The 12,694-nt window shown below is 42.8% G+C and overlaps 1 long non-coding RNA gene across 1 annotated transcript; it reads right to left on the reverse strand.

The window, feature by feature from the left end:
* Window positions 1-6,994: 6,994 nt before the first annotated feature.
* On the reverse strand, window positions 6,995-9,404 carry LOC139833450 (uncharacterized). Its single transcript, XR_011749246.1, has 3 exons — window positions 8,845-9,404; window positions 8,148-8,207; window positions 6,995-7,199 (listed from the first exon to the last, which is right to left on the reverse strand). It is a non-coding gene; the product is annotated as an uncharacterized lncRNA (long non-coding RNA).
* Between the last annotated feature and the right edge of the window lie 3,290 nt (window positions 9,405-12,694).

The following is a 12,694-nucleotide window of genomic DNA, read 5'->3' on the forward strand; positions in this document are numbered from 1 at the left end:
AAAGTATATAATGCAAGAGCTTAATCATGAGCACAACAATTGCCAAGTATCACATTGTTCAAGACATTATACCAATTACCACATGTAGCATTTCCCGTTTCCAACCATATAACAATTAACGAAGCAGTTTCAACCTTCGCCATGAAAATTAAAAGCTAAGAACACATGTGTTCATATGAACCAGCGGAGCGTGTCTCTCTCCCACACAAGCATTTATTCAAACAAAAACAAAAACAAAAACATACAGACGCTCCAAGTAAAGTACATAAGATGTGACCGAATAAAAATATAGTTTCAAGAGAAGGAACCTGATAATTTGTCGATGAAGAAGGGGATGCCTTGGGCATCCCCAAGCTTAGATGCTTGAGTCTTCTTGAAATATGCAGGGATGAACCACCGGGGCATCCCCAAGCTTAGAGCTTTCACTCTTCTTGATCATATTGTATCATCCTCCTCTCTTGACCCTTGAAAACTTCCTCCACACCAATCTCAAAACAACTCATTAGAGAGTTAGTGCATAATCAAAATTCACATGTTCAGAGGTGACATAATCATTCTTAACACTTCTGGACATTGCTCAAAGCTACTGGAAGTCAATGGAACAAAGAAATCCATCCCTCATAGCAAAAGAGGCAATGCGAAATAAAAGGCAGAATCTGTCAAAACAGAACAGTCCGTAAAGACGAATTTCTAAGAGGCACCAGACTTGCTCAAATGAAAATGCTCAAATTGAATGAAAGTTGCGTAGATATCTGAGGATCACTCACATAAATTGGCATAATTTTCTGAGTTACCTACAGAGAATTAGGCCCAGATTCGTGACAGCAAGAAATCTGTTTCTGCGCAGTAATCCAAATCTAGTATGAACCTTACTATCAAAGACTTTACTTTGCACAACAATGCAATAAAATAAGATAATGAGAGGTTGCTACAGTAGTAACAACTTCCAAAACACAAATATAAAACAAAATTACTGTAGTAAAATAAACACATGGGTTATCTCCCAAGAAGTTCTTTCTTTATAGCCATTAAGATGGGCTCAGCAGTTTTAATGATGCACTCGCAAGAAATAGTATTTGAAGCAAAAAGAGAGCATCAAGAGGCAAATTCAAAACACATTTAAGTCTAACCCACTTCCTATGCAAAGGAATCTTGTACACAAATGAATTCATGAAGAACAAAGTGACAAGCATAAGAGGATAAAACAAGAGTAACTTCAAGATTCTCAACATAAAGAGGGGAAACTTAATATTATTAAGATGCCTATAACCATGTTTCCCTCTCTCATAATAACTTTCAGTAGCATCATTGATGAAATCCACAATATACCCATCACTTAAAACATTCTTATCATGGTTCATATGCATAGAAGTATCATTAATTTTGGCATAAGAAGAGTTCTTCTCATTAATAGTAATTGGAGCAAGATTATTATCAAGAATTTGAACATGGTAAACAAGTTGCATATTAAGGGAATTGTTTTTGGTAATCCAATCATGACTATGACAAGTTTCATAAGGATAGTTATAACCTATATCATAGCATTCTTTATAATAATCATCAAAGGTCGGAGGCATAGTGTCATCATAAGAAATAGAATAGTTATCTTTCACAGTCGGTTTATCTGTGACCATACCATCATTGTTATTAGAAGGAGATGTATCAAACACATAATGATCAGTAGCAAAAGGATTTTCAAACACCTCTTCCCCAAGATTAGAGCTTTCTATATCATTATGGGAGGAAGCATGGATAGCACTGATACCATGGCAATTATTATCATCATCATTTTCAGAATTAGTTTCCCAGAGATTTGCAATATCAAAAGTAGTGTGCTCATTCAAATCATGATCACTAATGTATGTAAAGGGTATAGGAAGATCATTGTATTCAGATTCATTATCATAATAATCATTAGGAGCAACATACTTACGGTTACCTAGCGTTATCTCATTCACGCGAGGATATGCCGTTACCTCTTTCTCTTTATTCTCCTTCTTCTTCTTCTTCGTCTTCGTTCCCTTCTTCTTCTTCTTCTTCTCTTCCTTCTCCTCAATCCCTTCTTTAGGAGGAAGAGGCTTGAAGGGTGGCTTGTCCGCATAACCTGATTTACTTTCAGAAACAATAGAAGAAACTTGGGAGGATTCCTCCTTTTCATTAATTAGTCCAAAACACACAGCGGTCCTATCATATTTTGGCAAGGTGTCATCTTCTAAAATATTTTGTATGTAAGTATTTGTATGGCTATTATCAATGCAATAAGAAAAACACCCATGCAGGACGTCATCAATATCAAGATCACTCATATGTAACAAAGAGATTCTTCTTGAGAGCTCTTCATACCACAAAAATAAAGTAAGTTCATCATGCTGATTAGGAGTAATTTCATCATCACAATACCAATTTGTAGCACTCATGGGGTTCAAATTATCATTGGAGGAGCATTGAAAATTAAAATGACCCACTCCATGGCAAAGTTCACAAATAAAAGGATAGAGGGCACACACTTTTTTACCAAGATCATCTAGAGCCCTAAACCACTTTCTAGTTTTTTCATTAATATGATGAATACAATATTCATCTTTGATTTGATTAATTCCACAAGGTCTATGCATTCCACAAAAATTAACATGCTTATCGGAAATAGCATTCTTAGGAGTTTGAGCATGCTTATTGCAATCATTAACAACAATTTCATTCTTCATGCAAGCCTCTTTAAAAGGTTCATGATACTTATCAAAATTCTTCTTAGGCAATTCAAAATGAGAAGCAAAGGCTTTATAAAGATTTGCAGCAACTTGAGAGTCAAGACCATAAGTAGCACTCATATCTCGAAATTTATCAGTATCCACAAAAGCTTCAATGCATTCATAACCATAATTTATACCTGACTCTTCACCTTTGTTGTTCTCCCATCCTTCAGCGTTCTCCTCAATCCGATCAAGAAGATCCCACCTAGCTTCAACCTCCTTGCTTGTGAAAGATCCCTCCGAACAGGCATCCAGATAGTCCTTGTGTTGTCCTGAAAGCCTCGCATAAAAATTGTTAACAATAACATTACGGGGGAGCTCATGAATGGGACATTTGAGCATTAGTGACTTCAATCTCCCCCACGCTTGAGAAATACTCTCCCCATCACGAGGATAAAAGTTATAAATATAATTCCTATCAATATGCACTTCAGAAGGAGGATAAAATTTAGAATAAAAGAGTGATACAATTCCCCTCCAACCAAGAGAATGACTATTCTTCAACAATTTATACCAATGCGCTGCTTTACCAGACAGCGAAACAGAGAATAGCTTCTTCCTTACTTCATCCATAGAGATACCTGCACACTTGAATAACCCGCATAATTCATGCAAAAACAGTAAATGATCTCCAGGATGGACAGTTCCATCCCCTTCATAGCGGTTATCCATAACACGTTCAATAATTTTCATGGGTATCTTGAAAGCAGTACTTGCAGTAGGTGGATTTAAAATATCACAAGCATCATTAGAGTTATCGCATATGGGAGATAAAGCATTATCAGAACAAATTTTCTCCACTAAAGATGGGAAGCTAAAAAGATCACATAAACTAGCTTCCCCAAGCTTAGACTTATCCATAGCATTAGCAGTGATTGCATTCATACCAATAACATTGCTACTAGCATGCAAATGAGGTTCCATAGGTTCTTTAATTTTCGCATCACACAATTCATGTCTTAACTTAGGAAATAAATTAAAAAGCTCATAGTTGTTTTCCATTATGCCAAACTAGTGTAAAACAAGAAACAAAAAGATGCAATTGCAGGATCTAAAGGAAATAGCTTCGAGTACTTACAACGGCGCCGGAAAATAGCTTAGTAGCCAAGATCCGGAGTGTGAGTACCTTTTACCTTTCCTCCTTGGCAACGGCGCCAGAAAAGTGCTTGATGTCTACGGGTGCTTCTATTCTTGTAGACAGTGTTGGGCCTCCAAGAGCAGAGGTTTGTAGAACAGCAGCAAGTTTCCCTTAAGTGGATCACCCAAGGTTTATCGAACTCAGGGAGGAAGAGGTCAAAGATATCCCTCTCAAGCAACCCTGCAACCACAAAGCAAGAAGTCTCTTGTGTCCCCAACACACCTAATACACTTGTCAGATGTATAGGTGCACTAGTTTGGCGAAGAGATAGTGAAATACAAGTAGTATGGATGTATATGAGTGGTAATAGCAATCTGAATAAAATATGGCAGCGAGTAAACATGCAACAAAACAGTAAACAAACGGAGATTCGATGCTTGGAAGCAAGGCCTAGGGATCCTGCTTTCACTAGTGGACACTCTCAACAATGATCACATAATAGGACTACTCTACACCCTCTTGTTGGATGATGAACACCACTAATTGTGTAGGGTTACATGAACCCTCAATGCCGGAGTTAACAAGCTCCACAATATTCGATATTCATGTTTAAATAACCTTAGAGTGCAAGATAGATCAACACAATTACACCGAGAACTAACATAGCATGCACACTATCACCATCACACTATGAAGGAGGCATAGATCACATCAATACTATCATAGCAATAGTTAACTTCATAATCTACAAGAGATTACAATCATAACCTACGCCAAGTACTACACGATGCACACACTGTCACCATTACACCGTGCAGGAGGAATAGAGTACTTTAATAACATCACTAGAGTAGCACATAGATGATATTCAACTAGATCACATAAAGAGAGAGATGAACCACATAGCTACAGCGGAGCCCTCAGCCCCGGGGGTGAATTACTCCCTCCTCATCATGGAGACAGCGATGGCGGTGAAGATGGCGGTGGAGACGGCGGTGGAGATGACTCCGGGGGCAATTCCCCGTCCCGGCGGCATGTCGGAACAGAGACTTCTGTCCCCCGAATTGGAGTTTCGCGATGGCGGCGGCTCTGGATGGTTTTCTCTGGTTTCGTCGAACGGGGTCGAGGATTTAGGTCAGGGACGACTAAATAGGCGAAGAGGCGGAGTCGGAGGGGCCACGGGGGACCCACACACTAGGGGGGCGCCCCCCCCTTGGCCGCGCCGCCCTGTGGGGTGGGGCCCCCTGGCACCCCTCTGGCCCTTCTTCGGTGCTCTGGAAGCTCCCGGGAATTTTAAGATCTTCGGTGTTGATTTCGTCCGATTCCGAGAATATTTCCTTACTAGGATTTCTGAAACCAAAAACAGTAGAAAACAGCAACTGGCCCTTCGGCATCTCGTCAATAGGTTAGTTCCGGAAAACGCATAAATATGACATAAAGTATGCATAAAACATGTAGGTATCATCAATAAAGTGGCATGGAACATAAGAAATTATCGATACGTTGGAGACGTATCAGGGACGAAGTGGGCAAAAGGGCCGCTTCGGTACCGCCCCAGGGCATTTATAGCCGCCTGCTCCGCCCGATGCGCCGCCACGTGGTGATCGTGGGCCACGACCAAGGATTAACTGCGCCATGACTATACCCACTACCGCTGCGGTTACTGGAAACGGCCACACCACGTCGCCCACGACCGCAAAGGATCCGGAAGGGACAGCGACATGACCATACGAAACGGCCGCTGCAGCAGAGTCAAAAGCCATCAAGTCGGGTGCAGGGCCCGAGGCGGCAGAGACTCTGGCGCGCCCAAGCCGCAGCCGGACGTTTTCTTCCGACCCGACCTAAAATCTTTTCAAACAAGGCGGAACAGCCTCCAGCGAATGGAATATTGAAAATCCACACAACGAAGTGGCGTCCGACTTGAGAGCAGCCGGACGGAGCAAGCCGGAAGAGGGCGCAGCCGGCTGAACGGAAATTCTCAGCCGGCCCCTTGGGTGCTTCTCAGAAAACAACCCGCAAGATCAGAGACTAAGGGTCAGGGAAACCTGCCCAGGTCCTTCTTTACGCAGGACCTTGCCAGCTTCAGGGGCTAATGTAGGGGGGAAGACCCCTGGTAGGGCAAAGGACTAAGAACAACCGGCTCAAGGCCTGTCGGCCCGCGGCAAAGGACGGCTGAGGAGCAGCCGGCTGGAGCCGTGGCCGGCTGCCTTGGGAGCCGGCTGGAGCCGTGGCCGGCTGCCTTGGGAGCCGGCTGGTTCAAAGTCCACACTGGCCTGGCCGCAGCCGACTGCGCTGTGGCTGGGCCGGCTTCACTTTATCATATCCGGCTTGGTTTGTATCTTCCTGACATGGTCCGGGTTGGTGAGGCTTGCAGGAGAAGGAACTGGAAAGGTGGTCCGGCTCCTAAAGTCCACGATGATCTCATCTTCCGTAAAGGGCGGGGCACTGTAGAGCAACAGTGCCTCCGCCGGACAAGGCATCATGGCGCCGTACGGCTACAGGTCATGACGGCGACAGGGACACCTCCTCTCCATACCGCTGACTTCCGGTAGGCGACAAGACAGGGCTTGCACGCCCAACGGCTCCTGACAACGGCGCCTCGGGAAGGAGCGAGAAGCCGGAGCCGGCCAGCCGGACAGTAGGTCATAGGGACTTCTATGTAAAGTGCCAGCGCCTATATAAGCTGCACTACCCCCTCTCATGCAAGGGATCGATCACTTCTCATTCATTCTAGTTTTAGCGCTACCCTGTGAGAGAGACCTTCGTCTACCTTAGCCTCCCAGGGGAAGCCGGATACAGCTCTAGGAGCACCATTGTACTGTGATATCATCATATACACTCATAGCAGGAGTAGAGGTGTTACCTCCATCGAAGGGCCTCGAACCTGGGTACGTCGCCGTTTCGCTCGTGCCCATACCCGCATCCGGATACTGCCGTAGTCCACATTAGGAACCACTCTCTTTAGCCATCCTATGGCATATGCCGTGACGATACCACGACACCTGCTGCTGCTACCTCTCAGGGTCGTCATGGTCGCACTATTCGCGGGTATGGTAAGGGTTTACTTGGCTGCGAGGTTGAAGCGACACGACCTGATAAGGTTGAGTGTCTCTGTGTATAGTGCTAATCCCTGGATCGGTTCACCAGCACACACAGTTTCCATAGGTATCAAAGTAACAAGTGCGTCATTAATCAACGAATGATCCAGAATATTCATTTATTACAACTTTGCATAGCATAAAGCTAGCTCAAATAGAGTATAAAAACAACGGAAGCAAATAACGGTAAAAGAGGCTCCATCCTTCAATGTGCCACTGGCGAACAGAGTTGAGTGGAGACTCGCGACCTAATCGATCACTCTGAATAATAACCTGCAACATAAAAGGTTACAGCCACGAGTGGTCAATACATTTTGGAATTGTATTGGCAAGGGTGCTTGATCAAAGAGTTGTAAGGAATCCTAGCAGCTACATGCTTATTTGGCAAGGTAGAGTTCAAGGCAAATTTGCATAAAGCAATAGTTTTATCCTATCATTTTATAAACAATTTTATTTTCAAAACCAGAACATGGACACGCTGATAGACATCACGTGCTCCTACCCAATTGTTCAACCACAAATTTTAGTAATTATGAAATTGGGATGAGTGAGAAATTATCATAGATCCAAGTCTAATTGCTCAAATTGTCCGTAACCGGGGACACGGCTAAGTACTCAGATTTTACACTCTAGAGAGGTTTGTGCTCTTTACCCGTATGACCCAGACAGCCCACGTTTACCAGTACACGCATTTTGTGTAAAGGTTGGAAGAAGTCCAAGCCGAAGCTTTTGGAGAGGTAGTAGAACAAATCACCCACGTGCCGTACCAACCTACACTATTCTACATCTCTGGCCACGATGGATTTGAACTACCACAACCTACTAAGCTCAGTCATAGCCCATATCAACAGACATACGGTAACACACGTAAGCATTCAAACAAGTCACCAATCTATTTCTCTTATACCCTAGGCGGCAATCCCCATCATGATGAACACTCGATGACCCAATCAATGCTAATCCGCCTAGGTAATTCATTAATTAAAGTTGTTTTCAATTATAGCAAAATATAGCTACAACTCAATAAATTTAAAGATGAGTTCCCACCCCGTTTACTGAGCTAGCTATGCAATTCTACAACGATGGTGACAAAGGAGTGACACAAGGGAACACAACATAGGAATAAAAGCAAGGCGTAAAACAGTTTTCCTACACATGCAACTACATAAAACAATCTGCAATGCATAGGAAAATAATAGGAATTTTATGAACACCACTTGCCTTTTTGGGTTGAGTCGTTCACGCACGCCTCACAGTTGCAGAAGTGACACTCCTCGCAATCTACGCACCACAATAAATAACAAGACAAACAATACAAACATATGCATGAGGATGATTTGAAAATTTCACGATAGTAGGATAACACCTTACTGTTTGCTTAACACGAATATGATGCAGGGGAAAATATTTAAATGCAAGGGTTGTTATTAGATTGCAATTAATAGAGTGCTAAGAGTTAAATTCGAATTATGTAGATTGGTTTTGAAATTAACTTAAAAAAATTCAAGATTGTGTTCCCTACATAGCAAACGAAATTTAGAAGCTAATGCAAAAAGAATCAACTAAATCGGATTTATAAAACTATAGTTATGTCAAAAATACTCTATTGGAGTGTTTAAAATTCACGAAATTAAATCTACAGTAAATTTCTAATTTTATTGCATAATAAAATTTCACATGTTTTTTCTGAATCCGTGGATATTTTATTTATGAAAAACGGACGTGTAGTTATTTTTCTATGAATTTTACAAGTTTAGTATGTTTAGCAGATTCGAAAAACGAAAATCCGATTTTTAATTACTAAGAGTCCGCCATGTGGCGCGACGTAATTCGCCCGTACCTGTTCACGCGGATCAGCTATCTGGACCGTTAGATCTAATGCATGATGGACGGCTCAGATTCGATGTGGGAAGCTCACCGGAAAAAACAGAGTTGACCGGCGACGGTGGTGGTGACAGCCAGCTGTCGACGGTGGCGGAGGTTCCGGCGGTCTTCCGAGGTGGCGAAGTAGACGACGGTGTTCCTCTCCTCCTGGAGATCACATGAGCATCTTGGTCGTCGTCTTCCGCTTCCCGGAACGTCGGCGAGGTATGGATAGAGACGTTGGCCTTTGGTGGAACTCCGGCGAGAAATTACGGCGACTCCGGTGCTCTACAGATGGGAAAAAAGGGTCAGGGCGACGGTGTACTACAATATCAAGAGCTTGGGACAAAAATTAGGGACAGAGGTAGTCGAAATCGACAGAACCGAGCTCGCACTAAGCTCCAATGGCGGCGGAACTGAGATCGCAATCCGGTAGCCTGGGGAGATTTTGCTATATTGTTTTGAGGGTTTTGGAGGAGGAGGTCGTGGGGTATTTATAGGGGGGTTTTCGTGACCGAGGGGCAAGAAATTCGGCCAAATCTGAGAAGAAATCGGGATATTTTCGTGTCTGTTTCAAACACGTACGGGAGATGGACTTTGGCTGAAACTAGAAGATGCTTGGTGGGACCCATTCGTCACGGAGGAAAAAAACGATTGGAGGAGAGACAGCGTGGGGCTGATGGCCACGCTCGCTGATGGCTTGGCCACGCTTGTGCGGCCTCGCGCGCGAGGGCGTCTGGTTCCGGCTTGGCCGGCCGGCCGGTCGGTTCTCTTTTTGTTTTTCTTCTTAAATCTATTTTTTCTTTTTTTATTCTTGTTTCTTTGGTAGTATTTGATATAGACCTTCAAATTACGTGAAATAAATTTGTAAAAATTTATAAAATCTCTAATACTGTTTTAGTACACTGGGAGACTAATTCCTAGTCCAAAGAAAATACTCATACTAATTTTGGTGTGCTATTGCTTAATAGCTATTTGGAAGATTCAATTTAATTTTTTTCTTTCTCCAAAACGATTTTCAAAAATATGCATGATGCAAAACATAATTCTAAAAACTAGGATGTTACATAGGTGTACAGCATGGACACCAGTCAGTTGATGCCACCAAGGCTATGGAGGAGGATTATTTCCCTTGGATCATATTCTCTCTTTCTTGGAGTGAACTATCCGGTTATCATTCCAGTAGAAGACGGGGCAGAACATGACCGTCTAAATATAGCGAGAAGCAACTCTATTTACACATCGCACCATGCACTAGGCCTTGCATATCCTCCTTGTCCAGAAATTTGCCGCTTCAGTTTGAATTCTGAAGACTGTACTGTTGGTTTCTAAACCAACATTAGATGGACATGGCGGCAGGTTTCGTTGTGGTTCATCCCAAGCTTCGCCAACGCCCGGCAATTGAACCTGCCTTCGCGTCACAGTTCCAGAAAGAAGGGCTGATGTACTTTATGTAATACTCATGTTGTAATGAAAGATTTGTATCTGTTGAACTATTTCATTTGCATGTTTATCTCTACCTAGGCTACTCCCTTTCCGTAGTTGTGTTGTACTATATGTTGAACTATTTTCTTTGCATGTTATCTCTACCTAGGCTACTCCTCCGTAGTTGTTAAATTGATGTAATGCTCCTACAATGCAGGCTACACAGGGCGTGTGGCCTGTAATGTTATCAAACACCTTTTGTACTCGTTCTATTAAGCATTTCACACGATAGCTCACATAATTAAAGTACTCCTACAACGTATTAGTTAAAAGATATCTCTCATAATTAAGTACCCCTCTTTGAGCTTATGCGAAACATAAATGACTATTTATAAATATATACTCTCGTCACAAGATTATATTAAAAATAGTGGTAGTTCTATTAGAAAAAGAAAGTCTGAATAGTAGAATGATGGAGAAGTATTTTTTGAGGTCTGTGCATAGGTAGTGTTCATGGTGCAAAAGCACTTAGACTAGTCACAATGGGAAGTATCATAGACTAGTATCATACATATGATACTAGTTTATGATACAACACCTACAATGCATAGTATCATGAATTAGTATCATGCAATGTTGCGAAAAAATAATTATTCATTTCTTTCCAAATAGACTAGCTTTGCGAGGAGGACAAAACATTTCTTTATTGCCCTCTCATATGAATCACCTCCATACATCACCTCTCATACCGATTGAAAGCCATGCCAAATCGTTGGTTCAAGACCATGAATACCAAGCCAATTTTGTTAGCTAGTTGGACCACCCTCGGATTGAGAACCAACGGTTGAAAGAAAGGTGGGCGTCAACTCTTATTTTTTTCTCGAGAGTCTGACACTTGATGTTGATTGCAAAGTTCACAAAGGCCAAAATTTTGACATCCTCTTTCTGCAAGTCTTGCCACAATCCAAACTCGGTTTTGAAGGACCAACCAAGAAAAAAAAACTTGCACTTTGGAGGACCCCATGAACCATGAAAATTTGAAAAACTTCCAGTAAATCATGCATATTTCGATTTATATTTTGGTGAAGTTTCATTCGATTTGAATCATAGGTTTGTGAGCAAATATATATTTAGTTTAAATTAGTGCTCGAATACGTAAGAAGCTATTTAATCACAAGCTAGTCGTCCGAATGGGATGAAATATTCATAGATTTTAAAACAAGACATCTACATATTACTGGATTTTTTTCAAAATTTTCTGAATAGTTTTTCTTTTTTAGCTTTGAAATAAGAGATAATTTGGAACATTGGATCTCAAATGGATGGTAGATGGTGGCACATAGTCACAATATATCTTGAAAGCATCAAGTCACTAAAGCTCTGTCCGGTTTCCAAACCAAGCTAGGAAAGGCATTGAAAATGAAGTTATGCTCTAAAACATCTCTCATTTTATTTTGGTGCTCGTGCGGTTGCATGTTGCCCACGTGTTAAGGTACGTGTCTCTGGCATAGAGAACTATGATTATTGGCAAAAAATATATCAAAATGGAAAGTGTAAAAAAAACCTCTCTGGTCAACCTGATGTGACGAGACATCACTGCACCAAACGTCGTCGCAAATTTATAGATGGGTGGCGTGCTAGTCTACGAACAGTCAAATCGGCGCCTAGTCGCAGCAGCAGCAGCCTAGAGCACTACCTAGTTTTTGCCCCTTGCATGTCTATCATCTTCTTCTTCACCCTCCCAGAATCACGCGCACGCGCAGGATCTCGATCCCCACCATGCCGCGTCACTAGTACTATACCTTTCTCTCCTTACCCCGGCCGGCCGCGCGCCGCATCGTTCCTTCCATAGCGCTCGCCCTATCCTCCGAAAACCCCAAGCGCAATTGCATCCGCCATCCACCTAAATCCATCTTCACGTGATGAATTATTCTAGGCTTTGCCGGGGCGGCGGGGAAGGCCACTGGGAGGCTCTCACCTGCGACAACATCGACCTCATCGTTGCGCATCTAGACGTTACCTACACCGTCCGACTGGCCGCATTTTCCAGGGAGCTCTACGACCGGATCAGCAAGGATGAAGGTAAGATGCACCATTGGGATGAACCCTGCATGCTGATGCCTCCGCCTGCTTGTTGGTTTGATGAACACTGGGACATGGAGAGAGCATCTCGTCTGCATGATACCGTGTACGACCTGGTGCCCCTCGACCATCCTCGCCTTCCTGTCGCCCTGTCGCTCATGCACGACAGAAAATGGCTTGGCGCAAACGGCGACTGGATCGCCGCCGCCGATCACCATGGGTGCCAGTGGTGCCTCGTGAATGTCTGCACCGAGCGACATATCCCCCTTCCATCCCTACCTGCTTCGAAGATTAGTCATACTAGTAATTCATATCAACCTGTTGTTGCATACCATGTTTCCTGGGGTCCAGTAATTAATTTGTTGAAGATTGTAATCTGCCAAATGCCCACAAAAGGT

Source organism: Lolium perenne, chromosome 7, assembly GCF_019359855.2.
Source record: "Lolium perenne isolate Kyuss_39 chromosome 7, Kyuss_2.0, whole genome shotgun sequence".
Taxonomy (NCBI): domain Eukaryota; kingdom Viridiplantae; phylum Streptophyta; class Magnoliopsida; order Poales; family Poaceae; genus Lolium; species Lolium perenne.